Raw genomic sequence first — 22,652 nt, 5'->3', positions numbered from 1 at the left:
ATTGATTCTTCTCCTACCCACTTAAGCCCCCATGTTGCATCACCACTTCCTCATATCAGGGAGATCATATGATAGTTGTCTTTCTCCAATTGACTTATTTCACTAAGCATGATACGCTCTAGTTCCATCCATGCTGTCGCAAATGGCAAGATTTCATTTCTTTTGATGGCTGCATAGTATTCCATTGTGTATATATACCACCTCTTCTTGATCCATTCATCTGTTGATGGACATCTAGGTTCTTTCCATAGTTTGGCTATTGTGGACATTGGTGCAATAAACATTCGGGTGCACATGCCCCTTTGGATCACTACATTTGTATCTTTAGGGTAAATACCCATTAGTGCAATTGCTGGGTCATAGGGCAGTTCTATTTTCAACATTTTGAGGAACCTCCCTCCATGCTGTTTTCCAGAGTGGTTGCACCAGCTTGCATTCCCACCAACAGTGTAGAAGGGTTGCCCTTTCTCCGCATCCTCGCCAGCATCTGTCATTTCCTGACTTGTTGATTTTAGCCACTCTGACTGGTGTGAGGTGATATCCATTATGGGTTTGATTTATATTTCCCTGATGCCAAGTGATATGGAGCACTTTTTAATATGTCTGTTGGCCATCTGGATGTCTTATTTGCGGAAATGTCTGTTCATGTCCTCTGCCCATTTCTTGATTGGATTGTTTGTTATTTGGGTGTTGAGTTTGCTAAGTTCTTTATAGATTTTGGACACTAGTTCTTTATCTGATATGTCGTTTGCAAATATCTTCTCCCATTCTGTCAGTTGTCTTTTGATTTTGTTAACTGTTTCCTTTGCTGTGCAAAAGCTTTTGATCGTGATGAAATCCCAATAGTTCATTTTTGCCCTTGCTGCCCTTGCCTTTGGCAATGTTCCTAGGAAGATGTTGCTGCGGCTGAGGTTGAAGAGGTTGCTGCCTGTGTTCTCCTCAAGGATTTGGAAGGATTCCTTTCTCACATTGAGGTCCTTCATCCATTTTGAGTCTAGTTTTGTGTGTGGTGTAAGGAAATGGTCCAATTTCATTTTTCTGCATGTGGCTGTCCAATTTTCTCAACACCATTTATTGAAGAGGCTGACTTTTTTCCATTGGACATTCTTTCCTGCTTTGTCAAAGATTAGTTGACCATAGAGTTGAGGGTCTATTTCTGGGATCTCTATTCTGTTCCATTGATCTATGTGTCTGTTTTTGTGCCAGTACCATGCTGTCTTGATGATGACAGCTTTGTAATAGAGCTTGAAGTCAGCAATTGTGATGCCACCAACTTTGGCTTTCTTTTTCAATATCCCTTTGGCTATTCGAGGTCTTTTCTGGTTCCATATATATTTTAGAATTATTTGTTCCATTTCTTTGAAAAAGATGGATGCTACTTTGATAAGAATTGTATTAAATGTGTAGATTGTTTTAGGTAGCATAGACATTTTCACAATATTTATTCTTCCAATCCAGGAGCATGGTACATTTTTCCATTTCTTTTTCCATTTTCCATTTCTTCCTCAATTTCTTTCATGAGTACTTTATAGTTTTCTGAGTATATATTCTATGCCTCTTTGGTTAGGTTTATTCCTAGGTATCTTATGGTTTGGGGTACAATTGTAAATGGGATTGACACCTTAATTTCTCTTTCTTCTGCCTTGTTGTTGGTGTAGAGAAATGGAACTGATTTCTGTGCATTGATTTTATATCCTCACATTACTGAATTCCTGTACAAGTTCTAGCAGTTTTGGAGTGGAATCTTTTGGGTTTTCCACATATAGTATCATATCATCTGCGAAGAGTGATAATTTGACTTCTTATTTGCTGATTTGGATGCCTTTAATTTCCTTTTGTTTTCTGATTGCTGACGCTAGGACTTCTAGTACTGTGTTGAATAACAGTGGTGATAATGGACATCCCTGCCGTGTTCCTGACCTTAGTGGAAAAGCTTACAGTTTTTCTCCATTGAGAATGATTTTTGAAGTGGGTTTTTCATAGATGGCTTTCATGATATTGAGGTATGTGCCCTCTATCCATACACTTTGAAGAGTTTTGATCAGGAAGGGATGCTGTACTTTGTCAAATGCTTTTTCAGCATCTATTGAGAGTATCATATGGTTCTTGTTCTTTCTTTTATTGATGTGTTGTATCACATTGACTGATTTGCTGATGTTGAACCAACCTTGCAGCCCTGGAATAAATCCCGCTTGGAATTGGTGAATAATCCTTTAATGTACTGTTGAATCCTATTGACTAGTATTTTGGTGAGAATTTTCGCATCTGTGTTCATCAAGGATATTGGTCTATAGCTCTCTTTTTTGATGGGATCCTTGTCTGGTTTTGGGATCAAGGTGATGTTGGCCTCATAAAACAAGTTTGGAAGTTTTCCTTCCATTTCTATTTTTTGGAACAGTTTCAGTAGAATAGGAATTAGTCTTCTTTAAATGTTTGGAGGAATTCCCCCGGGAAGCCGTCTGGACCTGGGCTTTTGTTTGTCTGGAGATATTTAATAACTGTTTCAATCTCCTTACTGGTTATGGTTCTGTTCAGGCTTTCTATTTCTTCCTGGTTCAGTTGTGGTAGTTTATATGTTTCTAGGAATGCATCTATTTCTTCTAGATTGTCAAATTTGTTGGTGTAGAGTTGCTCATAGTATGTTCTTATAGTAGTTTGTATTTCATTGGTGTTAGTTGTGATCTCTCCTCTTTCATTCATGATTTTATTTATTTGGGTCCTTTCTCTTTTCTTTTTGATAAGTTGGGCCAGGGGTTTATCAATTTTATTAATTCTTTCAAAGAACCAGCTCCTAGTTTTGTTGATTTGTTCTATTGTTTTTTTTGGTTTCTATTTCATTGATTTCTGCTCTGATCTTTATGATTTCTCTTCTCCTGCTGGGCTTAGGGTTTCTTTCTTGTTCTTTCTCCAGCTCCTTTAGGTGTAGGGTTAGGTTGTGTACCTGAGACCTTTCTTGTTTCTTGAGAAAGGCTTGTACCGCTATATATTTCCCTCTCAGGACTGCCTTTGTTGTGTCCCACAGATTTTGAACTGTTGTATTTTCATTATCATTTGTTTCCATTATTTTTTTCAATTCTTCTTTAATTTCCCAGTTGACCCATTCATTCTTTAGAAGGAAGTTGTTTAGTCTCCATGTATTTGGGTTCTTTCCAAACTTCCTTTTGTGGTTGAGTTCTAGCTTCAGATCATTGTGGTCTGAAAATATGCAGGGAATGATCCCAATCTTTTGATACCGGTTGAGTCCTGATTTAGGACCGAGGATGTCATCTATTCTGGAGAATGTTCCATGTGCACTACAGATGAAATGTTCACTGGGATAAAATGTTCTGAATATATCTGTGATGTCCATCTGGTCCAGTGTGTCATTTAAGGCCTTTATTTCCTTGCTGATCTTTTGCTTGGATGATCTTTCCATTTCAGTGAGGGGGGTGATAAATCCCCTACAATTATTGTATTATTGTTGATGTGTTTCTTTGATTTTGTTATTAATTGGTTTATATAGTAGGTTGCTCCCACGTTGGGGGCATAGATATTTAAAATTGTTATATCTTCTTGTTGGACAGACCCTTTGAGTATGATATAGTGTCCTTCCTCATCTCTTACTGTAGTCTTTGGCTTCAAATCTAATTGATCTGATATAAGGATTGCCACTCCTGCTTTCTTCTGATGTCCATTAGCATGGTAAATTCTTTTCCACCCCCTCACTTTCAATCTGGAGGTGTCTTCGGGCTTAAAATGAGTTACTTGGAGGCAACATATAGATGGGTTTTGTTTTTTTATCCATTCTGATGCCCTGTGTCTTTGCATTGGGGCATTTAGCCCATTAACATTCGGAGTAAATACTGAGAGATATGAATTTAGTGCCATTGTATTGACTGTAAGGTGACTTTACTGTATTTAGTCTCTGTTCCTTTCTGATCTACCACTTGTAGGCTCTCTCTTTGCTTAGAGGACCCCTTTCAATATTTCCTGTAGAGCTGGTTTGGTGTTTGCAAATTCTTTCAGTTTTTATTTGTCCTGGAAGCTTTTAATCTCTCCTTCTATTTTCATTGATAGCCTAGTTGGATATAGTATTCTTGGCTGCATGCTTTTCTCGTTTTGTGCTCTGAAAATATCATGCCAGCTCTTTCTGGCCTGCCAAGTCTCTGTGGATAAGTCAGCTGCCAATCTAATATTTTTACCATTGTATGTTACAGACTTCTTTTCCCGGACTGCTTTCAGGATTTTCTCTTTGTCACTAAGACTTGTAAATTTTACTATTAGGTGACGGGGTGTGGGACTATTCTTATTGATTTTGAGGGGCGTTCTATGAACCTCCTGGATTTTGATGCTCATTCCCTTTGCCATATTGAGGAAATTCTCCCCAATAATTCTCTCCAGTATACCTTCTGCTCCCCTCTCTCTTTCTTCTTCTTCTGGAAGCCCAATTATTCTAATGTTGTTTCGTCTTATGGTGTCACTTATCTCTCGAATTCTCCCCTCGTGGTCCAGTAGCTGTTTGTCCCTCTTTTGCTCAGCTTCTTTATTCTCTATCATTTTGTCTTCTATATCGCCAATTCTTTCTTCTGCCTCATTTATCCTAGCAGTGAGAGCCTCCTTTTTTGATTGCACCTCATTAGTACCTTTTTTGATTTCAACTTGGTTAGATTTTAGTTCTTTTATTTCTCCAGAAAGGGCTTTTATATCTCTCAAGAGGGTTTCTCTAATATCTTCCATGCCTTTTTCGAGCCCGGCTACAACCTTGAGAATTGTCATTCTGAACTCTAGGTCTGACATATTACCAACATCTGTATTGATTAGGTCCCTAGCCTTCAGTACTGCCTCTTGTTCTTTTTTTTGTGGTGAATTTTTCCGCCTTGTCATTTTGTCCAGATAAGAGTATATGAAGGAGCAAGTAAAATACTAAAAGAGTGGCAACAACCCCTGGAAAATATGCTTTAACCAAATCAGAAGATATCCCAAATCGTGAGGGGGGATAAAGGGGATAAAAAGAGGTTCAAAAAGAAAGAAAGAAAGAAAAAGAAAAGAAAAGAAAAGAATTAAAAAAGAAAACGAATTAAAAATGTAAAAAAAAAAGAAAAAAATATATATTATATTAGATAAACTAGTTTAAAAACGTTAAAAAGTAAAAGGGTAAAAGTTAAAAAAAAATTAGCAAAAGAAGAAAATAAAATGAAAAAGAAAAAAATTACTTTAACTGCAAGACTAAAAAATCACAAGGAGAAAGCCGTGAGTTCCTTGCTTTGCTTTCTCCTCCTCTGGAATTCTGCTGCTCTCCTTGGTATTGAAACCGCACCCCTTGGTAGGTGAACTTGGTCTTGGCCTGATTTCTTGTTGATCTTCTGGGGGAGGGGCCTGGTGTAGTGATTCTCAAGTGTCTTTGCCCCAGGCGGAATTGCACCACTCTTACCAGGGTCTGGGCTGAATAATATGCTCAGGTTTGCTTTCAGGAGCTTTTGTTCCCTGACCACTTTCTGTAGAGTTCTGGAGGATGGGAATACAAATGGCGGCTCCTGGTCTCCGGCCCGGAGGAGCCAAGAGCCCGGGGTCCCACTCCTCAGTGCGCCCTCAGAGAACAGCGCCCAGTAACTCCCGTCTGCCTCACTTCTGGCCGCGCTCACTGAGCCTGCGACTGGTTCGAGGTAATCCCAAACTGCGAGCTTACTGTCAGCTCTGTCTCTGTAGCCGGCTTTCCCGTTCCAATATCCGCAAGCTCTGTGACACTCAGACACCCTCAATCCTTCTGTGACCCTGCGGGACCTGCGGCCACGCTGACCCCGGGTGGGCTTCACCCCGGTTTAGCCTCTGGAGTTATGTTTCTCAGCGGAACAGACTTTGAAAAGTCCCGATTTTGTGCTCTGTTGCTCCGCCGCTTGCTGGGAGCCGGTCCCTCCCCCCGGGGTCTATCTTCCCGTAGCTTTGGATTCACTTCTCCACCAGTCCTACCTTTCAGAAAGTGGTTGTTTTTCTGTTTCTGAAATTGCTGTTCTTCTTCTCTTTGATCTGCCGATGGATTTGCAGGTGTTTGCAATGTTTAGATAAGCTATCTAGCTGATCTCCTGCTAGCTGAAGTAGTCTCAGCCTGCTACTTCTCTGTCATCTTGACTCCTCCTCTTTTTTCTGTTTTTTTTTTTTTTTTTATTGGTGTATAGAGATGCAAGGTTTCTGTACATTGATTTTATATCTTGTAATTTTATTGAATTTGGTTATCATTTCTAGTAGTTTTTTTGTGGAGTCTTTCAGTTTTTCTATATAAAGTATCATGGCACCTGCAAAAAAGTTAAAGTTTTATACTTTCTCTCTGATCTGGATGTCTTTTCTTTCTTTTTGTTGTTTTATTCTTGTGTTAGGACTTCCAGTCTTTGTTGGATAAAATGACGTTAGTGTCTACTGTATCTTGTTTCTTACCATAGACAAAATGCTTTCAGTTCTTCTTCATTTAGCTTGACATGAGCTATAGGTTTTTCATGTAAGACCTTTATTATTTTGTTCTATCTAAACCTACTTCATTTAGGGTTTTTATCATGAATACATGCTGTACTTTCTTAAATGCTTTCTTCATCTATTGAAATGATCATACAGTTATTATCCTTTCCTTTGTAAATATTATGCATTATGTTGATTTATTTGTGAATATTGAACCACACTTGTGATCCAGAAATAAATCCCACTTGATCATGATGAATGTTTTTTTTAATGTATTGCTGGATTTGGTTCATTAGTATTCTATTGAGGATTTTTGCATCCAATACTCATCGGGGATATTGGACCTTTTTTAGTGGTCTTTTTTTCTTTTCTTTTTAAGTTTTTATTTAAATTCCAGTTGGTGAATATACAGTATAACTTTAGTTTCAGTTGTACAACACAGTGGTTCAACACTTTCATATAACACCTTGTGCTTATCAAAACAAGTGCACTCTAGAATTCCCATGACCTACTTTATCAGTGCTCCCACTCACCTCCCTTCTGGCAACTATCAGTTTGTTCTCTATAGGTAAGAGTGTGTTCTTGGTTTGCCTCTCTTTTTCTCTCTTCCTCTGTTTCCTTTGCTCTTTTTAACAATTATTTATTTTTTTTAAAATTTCTTTTCTGTGTTCCAGAATTCATTGTTTATGCAACACACTGAGTGCTCCATGCAATATATGCCCTCCATAATACCCATCACCAGGTTCACTGAACCTCCTACCCCCCTCCCCTCCAAAACCCTAAGACTGAGATTATTTACTGCATATTCTCAGATCACAATGCATTGAAACTGGAGCTCAACCACAAGAAAAAAAATTGGAAGGAATTCAAACACCTGGAAGCTAAAGACCATCTTGCTTAAGAATGTTTGGATCAATCAAGAAATCAAAGAAGAACTTAAACAATTCATGGAAACCAATGAGAATGAAGACACTTCAGTCCAAAACTTATGGGATATAGCAAAGTCAGTCCTAAGGGGAAAATACATAGCCATCCAAGCCTCCCTCAAAAAAATTGAAAAATCCTGAATACATCAACTCTCTTTACACCTCAAAGAACTGGAGAATCAGCAAGAAATTAAACCAACCCCACACACAAGAAGAGAAATAATCAAGATTAGAGGAGAGATCAATGAGATAGAAACTAGAGATAGAGTAGAACACATCAACAAAACTAGAAGCTGGTTTTTTTGAAAGAATCAATAAGATCGATAAACCATTGCCAAACTAACCCAAAAGAAGAGAAAGAAGACTGAAATTAATAAAATTATGAATGAAAAAGGAGAGATCATGACTAACACCAAGGAAATAGAAACAATCATCAGAAATTATTATCAACAGTTATATGTCAATAAGTTAAGCAACCTAGATAAAATGGATGAATTCCTGGAGATCTATAACCTTCCAAAACTGAATTAGGAAGAAATTGACAACCTGAATAAACCAATATCTAGTAATGAGATTGAAGCAGTGATCAAAAACCTCCCAAAAAACAAGAGTCCAGGACTTGACAGAATTTTTTAGTGGTCTTTATCTAGTTTTGGTATCAGGGTAATGCTGGAGTCCTAGAATGAATTTGAGAGTGTCCCTCCATTTCTTTTCTTTTCTTTTATTTTCTTTTTTTTTGAACAGTTTGAGAAGAATATCTATTAACTCTTCTTTTAAATGTGTGGTAGAATTCACCTGTGAAGCCATTTGGTCATAGACTTCTGTTTGTTGGGACTTTTTAAATTAGTGATTCAATTTCTTTGCTGGTTATTCATCTGTCCAAGTTTTCTATTTATTCCTGTCCCATTTTTGGTATTTCATATCTTTTTAAAGAAATTTATCATTTCTACCAGGTTGTCCAATTGTTAGCATATATTTTTCATAATATTCTCCTTTAAGTGTGTTTCTCTGGTGTTGGTTGTTATTTCTCCTCTCGCATCTGTTATTATTTTTATTTGGGTCCATTCTCTTTTCTTTTTGATAAATCTAATTAAAAGTTCATCAATTTTATTAATTTTTCAAAGAAATAATTTCTGTTTTCATTGATCTGTTCTGTCGGGTTTTTTTTGTTTGTATGTATGTTTGTTTCTCTATCATTCATTTCTCTTTTTTAAGATTTTTTTTTTTTATTTTACAGAGAGAGATCACAAGTAGGCAGAGAGACAAGCAGAGAGAGAGAGAGAGAGAAGGAGGGATGGAAACAGACTCCCTGCTGAGCAGAGAGCCCAGAGCGGGACTGGATCCCAGGACCCTGCGATCATGACCCAAGCTGAAGGCAGAGGCTTAACCCACTGAAACACCCAGGCACCCTCTATTATTCATTTCTGCTCTATTCTTTATTATTTACCTCCTTCTGCTGGCTTAAGGCTTCATTTATTGTTCTTTTTCTAACTCCTTAAGGTGTAAGGTTAGGTGTTTTATCTGAGATTTTTCCTGCTTCTTGAGATAGATCTTTCTATACACTTCTCTTTTAGGATCACTTTTGCTGCTTCCCACTGGTTTGGGACCATTCTATATTATTATTCATTTATTTCCGTATTTTTTATTTCTTATTTTATTTCCTGGTTGACCCATTCATTGTTTAGTAGCATATTATTTAAGCTCCATGTATTTGTGGTCTTTCCAGATTTTGTTTTTGTTCTTGTTTTTCTGCTTAACTTCTAGTTTCATAGGATTTTGGTCAGAAAAGATGTATGGTGTGATTTCAATCTTCTTATATTTGTTGAGACCTGTTTTGTTGTCTAATGTGTGATCTATTCTGGAGAATGTTCCATGTGGCCTTGCAAGGAATGTGTGTACCCTGTTGTTTTAGGGTGGAATATTCTGAATATATTTGTTAAGTCCACCTGTTCGAGTTTGTCATTCTAAGGTATTGTTTCTTTACTGATTTTCTGTTTAGAATATCTGTCCATCCATGTAATGGGGTTTTAAAATCCCATCCTGTCATTATATCATTATCAATGAGTTCCTATATGTATATTATTAATTCAGATTTTTTTAAAGAGAGAGTTCCAGTGAATGGTGGGGAAGGGCAGAGGGAGAAGGAGAGAATCTTAGGCAAGCTCAACACTGAGTGTGGAGCCCAAAGTGGGCCTCAATTTCACAACCCTGAGATCATGACCTGAGCTGAAATTGAATGTCAGACACTTAACCAACTGAACCATCCAGGCACCCCTGTTTGTTATTAATTGTTTTATATATGTGGTTGCTCTGTTAGGTGCATAAATAGTTACAGTCATTACATCCTATTATTGGATTTTACCCTCTGTTATTACATAGTGCCCTTCTTTGTTTCTTGTTATAGTCTTTTTGTTGTTATTGTTGTCTTTGTTTTAAATTCTAGTTTGTCCACAAATTATTGCTCAGGCTTTACTTTGACATTTATTTGCAAGATAAGTGTGTCTTTAGATCTAAAATGAGTTTCTTTTAGGCAACATATAGACTGTTTTTTTTAAAAAAAAATCTATTATGACACCTCATGTCTTTTTATTGGAGCATTTAATCCACTGATATTCAAAATAATTATTGATAGATATGCATTTATTGCCACTTTCTTACTTGTTTTATCATTCTTTCTGGAGATTTTTTCTTATCTTTTCTTGTCTTTGTCATTTTTGGTCTCTTCTTTGCACTTAAAGAATCCACACTAATATTTCTTGCAGGGTTGGTCAACTGGTCATGAATTCCTTTAGTGTTTGTTTTCCTGGGAAACTCTTCAATTCTCTCTCTATTCTAAATGACAGCCTTGCTAGATAAAATATTCTTCCTGCAAATGTTTCCCATTCAGCCATTTGTCATCTAATGCCACTCCCTTCTGGCTTTTCAAGTTTGTGTTGGGACAACTTCAGCTGCCCTTAATGGTTTCCTCTATAAATTAGGGACTTCTTTTGTTTTCTACCTTTAATATTTTTTTCTTTATAATTATATTTTGGAAATTGAATCACAATGTATCTTGGTGTTGGACGGCTTTTGTCATTTTTGATGGGAGTTCTTTATGTCTCATGAGTCTCAATATGTGTTTCCTTCTGCAGATTAATTAAGTTTTCAGCTATTATTTCTTCAAATCAGTTTTCTGCCCCCTTTTCTCTCTCTTCTTCTTTTGGTACTTCTATAAAATAAATGTTACTATGCTTGATGTAGTCACTGAGTTCCCTAAATTTATTCCTGTGTTGCATAATTCTTCATTCTATCTTTGTTCAGCTTAATTACTTTCCTTTACTTTGTCTTCAAGGTTATTTATTAATTCCTCTCCTTTTCCCAATCAGCTATTCATTGCATCAAGCCTGTTTCTAACCTCATGCATTGCATTCTTCATCTCTGAAATCTTTTCAATTATTTTATCTCTGTGGTAAGGATCTCACTGATGTTTTCTGTTCTGTTCTCAAGCTCTTTGAGTATCCTCATGGTTGCTACTTTAAATTCTCCATCAGACATCTTACATATATCTCTTTTGCTTAGATCTCTGGCAATAGCCTTGTCTTTTTCTTTCATTTGGGATAAATTCCTACATCTTCATATTTTGTCTAAGTTTCTGCCTTCTTTGTGTTAAAAAGGCCAGTTTTGGGATGCCTGGGTGGCTCTGTTTCAGCTCAGGTCATGATCTCAGGGTCCTGAGATTAAGCCCTGCATTGGGATTCCTGGTCGCAGGGAGCCTGCTTCTCCTCTCCTCCCTGCTCTTGCTTTCTCTCTCTTTCTCTTTCCTTCTCTCAAATAAATAAAAAAAAGTCTTAAAAAAGAAATAAAGATAGGAAGGAAGAAAGAAAGACCAGTTATGTCTTCTCTTCCTGAAAGTAATGACCTTATGAAGACAAGGTCATGTAATGCCCATGTCCTGGTGCTTAAGGGTGTGTCACCAATATTTGCTGTGTGCATGCTGCTGGTTGTTGTTGTTGTTTTGCTTGTTTGTTTGTTTGTTTTTTACCTGCTCTGTCCTTCAGCCCACTCATATGCAGAATCTCTCCTTGCCTGTTGTGGCAGTATTTCATATTTGGCCATAATGTGGTGAGTTTTAACTAGGTGTGCTCTGGTCTACTTGTGAAATGAGACCTGTCCAGAACTGAGGCCTGTAGAACTCTCTGGTCTGGAGAAGTGGTATGTGCAGGGGGTTGTGCTAGTCTTCTGGGTGAGGGATCTGTCAGCTCCTTTGTTCCCAGTAAGGTGTCTGTATGTATGCAGCCTCTCAGTGACATGATCTGGGAAGTACCTGTACCCCAGGTACTCTTCAGATTGCTCTTTCCACCCTCTCTGCCTCTCTGTTCTTTGCCTGCCTTCTCTCCAGGAGTAGTGCAGTGCCCTCAAGTCTCTGACATGGCAGGCATCAGTCAAAACTCCTGACCTTTAATACTCCAGGATGTAAGCAAGGCTGGCTGCCAGAACTCATGGAAGTCAGCCTCTCTCATTTTCCAAGCCAATGTCTTTGGCAAACATTTGTGTACATTCTCCTGTGTGCTTATCTCTCTCTCACCCTTCTCTGTGACCATGGTTCCCTCCCTCTGCAGCACTTGCAATACATTTCTCCTCTGAACCATATCTCCATGCATCCTAACATCTTCTATGTGGTCTCTTCTCTCCCTTTATTTGTAGAGTTTTTTCTGTCAGGCTTTATATCTATTTCTGAGGTATTAATATGATTGATAGTTATCTAATTGTGTTCCTAGGATGAGGCAAACCTAGGTCCTCCTACTCTGCTAGCATTTTCTTCTCTTCCTCCCTCATTTCTTCTTTGAAATTGGTTGACTAAACCAAATAACTTTTATAGGAAATTTAATTGTAATATTATATCATTTTACCTCTGGGTTTTAAAGAGCCTTAGTATTCCATGTCGTATTTATGTGAATGTATATATAATTATTGTATAATATACAGATATTTTATAAATAATGAAACATCATTTAGAGTTGACAAGAGCATGGGAATCTGGAGCCAGTCAGCCAGAGGGGAGGTGACTAGGAAGATGATTAAAATAGATAAAAGGGATTAAGAGGTACAAAATTCAAGTTATAAAATAAATAAATCATGGAAATAAAAAGAGAGCTTAAATAATATACTCAATAATATTGTAATAACTAACATTGTATAGTGACAGTGACTACAGTTATCATTGAGCATTGAGTAATGCATAGAATTACTGAATCAATATTTTATACATCTGAAACTAACATAGCATTGCATGTTCATTACACTTCAATTAAAAAAAAAATTCAGACTCTGCCACTGACTAGCTGTGTGACTTTGGGCAAGTTACTTACACATTTCCATGTCTCAATTGCCTCATCTGTAAAAGGAGGTAATACTGCCTCCCTCTATGAGTAATCAGTTAATATTTCTAAGCTTCTATAATAAGTGCTATATAAATATTCTTAAAAAGGAACAAATTCTGGGGTACCCAGGTGGCTCAGTTGCTTAAGCATCCAACTCTTGATTTCAGCTCAGGTCATGATATCAGGGACCTGAGGTCAAGCCTCTTGTCAGGCTCCACACTCAGTGGGAAGTCTTCTTGAGGCTCTTTCCCTCCCTCTTGGTCCCTACCCCCACTCATGTTCTTTTTTTTTCTCAAATAAATAAATCTTTAAAAATGAATGAATTCGCAGCCTCTTTGGAGAACAGTGTGGAGATTCCTCAAGAAATTAAAAATAGAACTTCCCTATGACCTTGCCATTGCACTACTGGGTATTTACCCCAAAGATACAGATGTAGTGAAAAAAAGGGCCATCTGTACCCCAATGTTTATAGCAGCAATGGCCACGGTCGCCAAACTGTGAAAAGAACCAAGATGCCCTTCAACAGATGAATGGATAAGGAAGATGTGGTCCATATACACTATGGAGTATTATGCTTCCATCAGAAAGGACGAATACCCAACTTTTGTAGCAACATGGATGGGACTGGAAGAGATTATGTTGAGTGAAATAAGTCAAGCAGAGAGAGTCAATTATCATATGGTTTCACTTATTTGTGGAGCATAACAAAAAGCATGGAGGACATGGGGAGTTAGAGAGAAGGGGGTTGGGGGAAATTGGAAGGGGAGGTGAATCATGAGAGACTATGGACTCTGAAAAACAATCTGAGGGGTTTGAAGTGGGGGGGGTGGGAGGTTGGGGTACCAGGTGGTGGGTATTATAGAGGGCACGGATTGCATGGAGCACTGGGTGTGGTGAAAAAATAATGATAGTGTTATGCTGAAAATAAATAAATGAAAAAAAAATATCCTGACTAATTAAAAAAAAAAAAACGAATGAATTCTTAACATTTTAAACAGTGTAAAATAACTGTATGCATATCGAACTGTTGCAGCCAAAGACTGAATGCTGGCTAAGGTCTCCAAGAGGAAATCATAATAAGAAATTACATATTTTCTTCATGCATCTTTTTTATTAGTAAAAATTTCTATTGTTCTTTGTTTTGTTTTGCTATCTATCTATTTATTTATTTATTTTTATTGGCTGGTAGTCGTAGTTAAGTATTTCTCTTCTTCTCTCAAGTCTGATGTTATATCATGATTAGGGACTTCTATGGCTATTAATAAATAAAAATGCTCTTGAATTTCCTTACTTAACTTGACTTTTATACCACAACAGGAACTAAAGTTCAACCAACTCTTTCAACAGAGGTATAGTACTATACTGAGGCAAAAGATAATTATTTTTTTAAAGATAATTATTTTTGACAAAGAAAGCATGCCATGTAGGCTACCCCACTTATTATTAATCACTAATTTATCAGTGCTGCAAATATAATGTGCTTCAGACAGGCATATATTTTTTTTTCTTCTTGTCTCACCGAACTCTCATCCTGATTAAATCAGGGGAAAAGTCTCAAGTGGTCTTGAACAGAGGTTTTTTTCATTTTTATGAGAAAGTGCAACTATAAAGAAAAGATAGAATTATTTCAATTTTGTTTCCAGATATCCAGAAATCCATATACTAAATACTTATGTTAAACATGTACATATTCACATATAAGGAATATGAGCACTCTAAGTAGCTTTTTTAGTTTTTAAATCCCTGAATTCCTGGGTAGAGTTATAAGTGAATGTGACCATGTTTAGTGCCTTTTTTTTTCTCCATGTTAAAGTGATCTGTGCAGTCCTTTTGCTCTTGATTTTTTTTAAGTATAATTAGCATGCAGTGTTATATTAGTTTTAGGTGTGCAATATAATGATTCAATAACTCTACACATTACTTAGTGCTCATTATGATAAATGTTCTCTTAATCCCCGTTATTTCACCTATCCCCCATCTACCTCCCCTCTTGCAAACACCAGTTTGTTCTCTATATTCAAGAATCTGTTTGATGTTATTTTTCTTTTTATTGTCTTTTTTTAAATTTGTCTTTTTATTGCTGTTTGTCTTTTTTTTTTTAAGATTTTATTTATTTATTCGACAGAGAGAGATCACAAGTAGGCAGAGAGGCAGGCAGAGAGAGAGAGGAGGAAGCAGGCTCCCTGCTGAGCAGAGAGCCTGATGCGGGACTCGATCCCAGGACCCTGAGATCATGACCTGAGCCGAAGGCAGCGGCTTAACCCACTGAGCCACCCAGGCGCCCCCTTTTTATTTTTTTTTTAACTTTTTTTAGAAGGAGAGAAAGAGAGTGTGGAGGGGGGAGGGAAAGAGAATCTTAAGAAGGCTCCACACCTAGGATGGAGTCCAATGCAGGGCTTAATCTCAAGATCATTACCTGACCTGAAATCAAGAGTCAGATGCTTAACTGACTGAGCTTCCCAGGTTCCCCTGTTTCTTTTGTTTTTAAAATTCCACATGTGAGTGAAATCACATGGTATCTGTCTTTCTCTGACTGACTGATTTTGCTTAGTGTAACACTTTCTAGGTCCATCCATGTTGTTGCAAATACCAAGATCTCATTATTTTTATGGCTGAGTAATATTCCGTTGTATGTATATATGTGTGTATATACCACTTGTTTATCCATTCATCTATCAACTGACTCTTGGGTTCTTCCATAATTTGCCTGTTGTTAATAAAATTATTTGGATTATACCAAAATAAACAGCTTTTGCACAGCAAAGGAAACCATCAACAAAATATAAAAGCCACCTAGAATAAGATGTATGCAAATAATGTATCCAATATTCCATTAATATCCAAAATATATTAAAAAATGCATACAATTCAACAGCAAACACTCACAAATAGTCTTATTAAAAAATGGACAGAGGACCTGAATAGACATTTTTTCCAAAGAAGACATATAAGTGACCAACAGACACATAAAAAGATGTTCAATGTTACTAATCATCAAGGAAATGCAAATCAAAGCTACAATGAGATATTGCTGTTGTATTTTTAAATGAGTTTAAGTATTAAACATGTTCTCTTACAATAGATATCTAGGCTGGTGCTTCAATAATACCTTTCTTCTAAGAATAGACATCTAGAAAAGGAAGCCAAAAGAAACATAAAAAACACTCCCTTCTCTCCAAAATATGCATTTTCCAAATAGGCTTTTAACCTAAGATTCAATGACTTTTAAGCTTACCAATCAATAAATAGACACTTTCCTATTATTCATGTGATTCACTTACAACTAGTCTATTATTTCTTCTCAGTAAGTGGCATCCCCTTCCTCAATGCACATATATTACTCTCTACTATAGGTCTAGAGTAGAGAATATGTGCTGAGTGATATTTAATTATGTGTTTGCATTTTCTTAATATAGTCAGGGTCAGTATGATTCATTTTTCTTTTTGCCTCACTTCCAATATGATTCAACAAGATAATATTTAAAAGAATATCACATTCTACCAAATACTCCAGAAACACTAGCCTTTCATGTTCTATAAGATTACATTCATTGACTGTAAGAACCTGGTCATTATCTGGGAATCTATCAATGGACCAACAAATGTAGGAGAGGTGACTTGTGAGAGCTCTCAGTCTACTCTTCACAGAGTGAAAAAGCACTCTGCTAGGGATAATGCCAAAATGGAATTAAGACTATTTGAGTACCTACTGTTTCTCCAATGGTAGTGGAATTCCTTAGTCATAGCAATAGGGTCTTCTCAAGAAGCCATGGGGAATCTGACTGGTTTAATTCATTTATGCCTGAAAAAAATAGAAAAGCAGTGGTCAAGTACTGCATTAAGAAGATTCTCAGAGTGCTGGGATACTTCAGCAGATGGATGCTGAAACTAAAAATGGATTACCATGTGCAAAAATAGTATGGAGAAAGTTATACTTAGCTGGTGGTAGTAGCAAAGTCAAGTGGGAATCCCTTTATCATCTGACATCTTTTTTTTTTTTTTAACTTGGTAGCCTTTGGAAACGGGGAGAGATGATAGAAATGTCAGTGGCAGGGTTCACATGTCACTTCTTGGTCACAAGAAGCTCTGAACTAGCCTGGAAAAGTACCATGGCTTCTAGTCAAACACAAACCATTTGGAGGATAGGAGCTGACTTGTTCTCAGGTGGGGATTCTTGTCCTGAGCTCTCATAACCACAGCTGCTTCACTGATTAATGAATACACATGGAGGGAAATCCAAATGGTCACTGGCTGTCAGCACAGCTGATACTGCAGTAGATTAACTTCTACCCCCCCCCCCCCAAAAGAACTCTGCCTTGCAGGTACTCTTGAAATGTTTGTAGATGCCTTCTCATGTGGGGTAGTTTAGGTGCACCAAAAACCGTACTTCACTCCTTTCTGCTCCATATTGCACAATGATCTCTTGCCTGGACTTGCCACCCTACCTGAAATACCCATTACAGATTCAGCCCTTTAATGTACTTTGTCTCTAAGAATTTCTTTTTTTTTAATGGCTTGTATTTTTTTGAGAAAATGAGAAGGAGAGAAAAAGAGAGAAAGGGAGAGAATCTGAGTGGAGGAGGGAGGAACAGAGGGAGAGAGAGAATCTTAAGGAGGCTCCACACTCAGCATGGAGGCTGATGTGGAGCTCAGTCTTACAACTCTGAGATCATGACCTGAGCCAAAATCAAGAGTCAGATGCTTAACTGAGTGAGCCACCCAGGTGCCCCTCAAATAATTTCTTAATAAATGAAAATACTACAAAGATTTTCAAATTAGCCCATTTACTGTAGTCAATCAGATATGCCAGTTTTCACTTTGGAGAGTGTACAGGATGAAATATACAAAAAAAAAGATTCATTTTACTTTGTGGAAGAAGGTAGGTAAAGGAACATAGATGGGAACAATCTTAGGTGGTGCAATATATTAGGATTACCAGAGAAGCCAGATTATATTCTAAGTGTTGGCAAAAAATGCTGTATAAGGGAGGAGTGGGCAGGAAAGAAAGAAGACAGACAACCAACATAATAGTTTCCACCTAAACAAATTTGTCTCAGACTAGTCCTTTTAAGAATATTTTCTCATCTAGACTGCAAGCTCCTTGTGGGGGGGGGGCTCCTTTTAAAGATACTAGAGTTTGAATACCAGCTTCAGTTGGGGGATCTTGAACCACTTGTTTATGTTCTCCCTGCCCTGCTTCAGTTTCTTCCTTTCACACAATGAGTACAATAATGTATACTCCTGGAGCATGTTGTTAAGATTACATAAGATAACCCAAGTAAAAGCCAGTAAGACAGTGCTTAGCATGTAAGAGATGTTTAATATGTGTCATTTGTCTTTTTCTTCTGGCTTCCAACATTAATTAAATAAGATGTTTGGTACACAGGGACTTCTCAATAAGTGCTTTAAAAAGACTTAATGAAGGAAAAATTAATGGTGAGAATAAAATAGACTAGAGTAACCAAAAGGCATTCTTAGAGGCCCCAGAATCCACAGTAATCTATTACGGGGAAAGGGTAAGAAAGAAAACCCAGACAGAAAATTACAAACCAACAAAGTTATGATGCCTACTGGTACTTTGTTGTGTGTAAAGCCATAGCCAGAACTACCAAAGTACCATCTGAGTGGGACAAATATGTGAGGACAAACTAGAGCAATAGTTCATAGGGACAGAATTCAGTGACTGAGTAGAGTCACAGATTAATCATAAACACCATTAGACAAATCCAGCTGGAGAAAAACAGATTTTATTGAAATGGTGAATATTCTCAAGAACTTTTTTCAAGTCTTTTTTTTTAAAGATTTTATTCATTTATTTAACAGAGAGAGGTCACAAGTAGGCAGAGAGACAGGCCGAGAGAGAGAGAGAGAGGGAAGCAGGCTCCCTGCTGAGCAGAGAACCTGATACGGGACTCGATCCCAGGACCCTGAGATCATGACCTGAGCTGAAGACAGTGGCTTAACCCACTGAGCCACCTTGGTGCCCTCAAGTCTTTTTTAAATTATATTTCATGGACAAAAGTCATCTAAGATATAAAAAAAAAGGGTTTTCGTTTCAACTGTTCTTTTAGAAAAACCATATACCTACAAAACTATTGTGTTATTTGCTGGCTTTTTCAAGCTAGCTTTTTCCCAAGACAGGCCACATAAGGTGAGAGAAACAGAGTATAAGGGTAAAACCACAGGTCAGAGAACTAGGACACCTGGCTTCTAGTCTTCACTTTATCATTATTTGGTGGTATGACTTTGGGAAAATCACTTCTGTTTCTGGGCCTCAATTTTTCATCTGTAAAATGCAATAGCTGGACTTTTTATTCCTAAGGTTCTTTTGAGTTCTGATAGTTTAAGTCTAGTACAAAATTTGATTTGCTTATCCTGGGAAAATGGTATAGTAGGTGAATTCTAAGCTTGCCTTGCCCCATAGATACACTTAGATGCAGCCACACCAGTGCAGCTAACTCAGGAAACAGCCCAAAGACTGGCAGAATAGATTCTCCACAGTTAATCCTAGGGAGGAGAATATAACAAAAATAGTAGTAGGGCCAGAGATGTGGCTGTGAACTAAACTTCTGCCAAGACTAACCACAAACGGAAGAGAGAGAAGAAGGAAAGAAAGTGGGAAAGAAAAGGAATAAACCGCATGCCAGTCACCCCAGACATAAGGGACATGCATGGGAAGATAACTCCTCATAACATTTGGCTTTGAAAACCAGTGGGGCTTAACTTTGCACCATTACAGTAAGTAGGAATAACTCTGGGTACTTTAAAAATCAGCATTTTTTTCAAATATTTTATTTATTTATTTGACAGAAAGAAAGATCACAAGTAGGCAGAGAGTGGGGGTTGGGGAAGCAGGTTCTGTGCTGAGCAGAGAGAGAGCCCAATGTGGGGCTCAATCCCAGGACCCTGAGATCATGCCTGAGCTGAAGGCAGAAGCACCCCCACAAACTCAGCTGTTTTAGCTATGGGAGAGCCAGAAAGGAAACTGAGCCTCAGCCATTAAAAAGATTGAATAATAACCCCTGCAAGACACAGCATAGAAGCAGCAGCTTGAAAAAGTGCTTGGAGTATAATGGAAGGAAATCTATTTACTAATCTCAGAACATATGTTGGAAGAACAAGGTTCTTTAAAAGACTTCAGGAACAAAAGAGCTGGTGGGCACAATTTACCTCCCATCCCCAATGTAGATATCCAGGCACACCATGAAACCAACTTGAACATTCCTCACCTAGCTTAGTAACATTGAAGGCCCTGTCCCTGTGTTCTCCTGCATAGTTGCCCATCCAATCCAATCCACTCATCAGTAGTCCCTCCAAAGCAATCCCTGTTCTGGTAAGAGGAAAAGATAACCACACATATTAGCTATACTGCAGTACCAACAGTGGGCTGTGGGTAGATCCCTAATCTGACTCCTGGCCTCCCCTGTCAATAAAAACTTCACCAGAGACAGCACAAGGAGAAAGCCTTGTAGTTTGGGGCCACTGCAACCCCAAAAGATAAAGTGAAGGCAGACATCTGAGTCTGACTACACATTCCATCCATCGAGGAAATCCTCTCAGGGAACAATGTAGGTAGAGCAACCTGCAGTTTGGTGCAAAAGCAGCCCCAACAAAAGGACTGAGGATAGGCATCAGGTCTGACACAACTATAAGAACAAGGTAGTCCTAGACTGGCCCCTTAGTGGTACAGGGACCAAAACCTGTCCACAACAGGCAAAGGGGGACATTGCAACTGACTGACTAGTCTGAAGGCAAACATGGCTCAGCCACAACATCAGGGTGCATGGAACACATATAGAAGATAGCCTTGAAGTGCCTGGTCTGGGTAACCAAGGAACATTGCTCTACAAGGTATTGCAGGATCTGTTCTTCATAACACCAGTACTTTCAAGATAAGGAAAATAACTGACCTTCTTAATACACAGAAACAAACACAGCAAGTTAGACAAAATGATGAGGCAGAGGAATATGTCCCAAATGGAAGAACAGGAAAAAATCACAGCAAAGATGCTAAATGGAATGGAGATAAGGGCCCTGATAAAGAATTCAAAGTAATGGCCACAAGATACTTCCTGGACTTGAGAAAAGAATGGAGGATCTCTTCAGTTAAGAGAAAATATTTTAAAAGAACCAGAGATGAAAAACTCAATAAATGAAATAAAAAATACACTAGAGAGAATTTATAGTAGATTAGAGGAAACAGAAAAGTAGATCAGTGAGTTTGAAGACAAAATAATAGAAACAAACCAAGAAAATTGGCAAAAAGGAAAAAAAAAGAACAATGAAAAATTAGAATAAGTTAAGGGAACTCAGCAACATTATCAATAGTAGTAATGTTGGCATTATAGGTATTCCAGAAAGAAAAAAGAGAGAGAAAAGGGGACAGAAAATTTATTTGAAGAATAATGGCTGAAGTAATCCCTAATCTGGGGAAGGAAACAGATATCCAGATTCAAAAATCACAGAAAGCTACCAACAAAAGGAAGCCAAGTAGGTTTGCACCAAGACACATAATAATTAAAATGGCAAAATGTAGTGATAGAAAATTTTAAAGGGAGCAAGAGGAAAAAAAGAAGAAGAAAAAAAGCAGTTACATAACGGGAAACCCCATAAGGTTATCAGCTGATATTTCAGCAGAAAATTTGTAGGACAGAGGAGAGTGGCATGACATATTAAAAGTGCTAAAAGGGAGAAAAAACAAAAAACAAAAAACAACGCCACAGCCAAAAATACTCTATCCAACAAGGCTTTATTCTGAAAAGAAGGAAAGATAGTTTCCAAGGCAAACAAAAGTTTGAGTTCATCACCACTAAAATAGCTAAAAAAACATTAAAGGGAGTTATTTGAGTGGAAAGGAAAGACCACAATCAGGGGTATGAAAATTATGGAAGAAAAAAATTTATAAGTACATGAAAACATAATAAAAATGGTAGATTGATTACTTATAAAGCCAGCATGGAGACTAAATCTTACAAGCAATAAAATCTATTATAACCACAAAAATCAGGCAAGTAATTCACAAAAAGATGGCATAACATCTTATATATAAAATGTGGATGGTGGAGTCAAAATTCAGTGCTTTTATAATGAATTCAAACTTCAGTTATCATCAACTTAATATAGACTGCTATATGTGTGGGATGTTATATATAAACCTAATGGTAACCACAAATCAAAAACCTGTATCAGATTTAAAAAAAAGGTTGGGGGGGGGGAGGAATCCAAGCGTATCATTAAAGAAAGCCATCAAAATACAAGGGAAAAGAAGGGGAAAAGGAACAGAGAAAAAATATAAAAACAAATATAAAATAATAAAAAATGTCAGTAAGTACATGCTTATCAATAATTATTTTGATTGTAAATGCACTAAATGGTCTAATCAAAGGCACAAGTAGAGAGAATGTACAAAACAGTAAAACCCATCTATATGCTTCATACAAGAGGCTCATGTCAGATCTAAAGACATATACAGATTGAAAGTGAAAAGATGTAAAAACATTTATCATGCAAATAAAAACAAAAAGAAAGTGTGGTAGCAGTAGTTATATCAAACAGAATAGACTTTAAAGATATTTATTTATTTATTATTTATTTATTCATTTTAGAGAGGGAGAGAGCATGCATGAGCAGAGGGAGTGGCAGAAGGAAAAAGAGAATCTTAAGTAGATTTCATCCTGGTCACAGAGCCTGATGCAGGACTTGACCCTATGACCCCGAGATCATGACCTGGGACAAAATCAAGAGATGAAAACTTAGCTACCTGAGCCACTAAGGGTCCCCAAACAAAAGAGAGTTTAAAACAAAGATTGTAAAAAGAGACAAGAAGGATATTATAATCATGAAGGAAACGAAGAAGAAGATATATCAATTGTAGATATTTATGGACTCAACATGGGAGCACTCAAAGACATAAAGCAAGTAATAACAGACATGAAGGAAA

The 22,652-nt window shown here is 37.4% G+C and overlaps 1 protein-coding gene across 4 annotated transcripts in view; it reads right to left on the bottom strand.

Annotated features, from left to right (window-relative positions):
- The window catches only part of GPR174 (G protein-coupled receptor 174), a 70,964-nt gene that overhangs the window by 28,787 nt on the left and 19,525 nt on the right, over positions 1–22,652 (bottom strand). For 2 of the 4 annotated variants that reach the window (XM_059157989.1, XM_059157992.1), the window contains exon 2: positions 16,419–16,514. The gene's annotated coding sequence lies outside the window, so the exon portion shown is untranslated. The remainder of the gene's footprint in view (positions 1–16,418; positions 16,515–22,652) is intronic. The other 2 variants (XM_059157988.1, XM_059157990.1) reach the window with 1 other exon arrangement.

Source organism: Mustela lutreola, chromosome X (genome assembly GCF_030435805.1).
Source record: "Mustela lutreola isolate mMusLut2 chromosome X, mMusLut2.pri, whole genome shotgun sequence".
In the NCBI taxonomy this organism is placed as follows: domain Eukaryota; kingdom Metazoa; phylum Chordata; class Mammalia; order Carnivora; family Mustelidae; genus Mustela; species Mustela lutreola.
The sequence above is the reverse complement of the archived record's forward strand: the minus strand, read 5'-3'. Positions and strand labels throughout refer to the sequence as shown.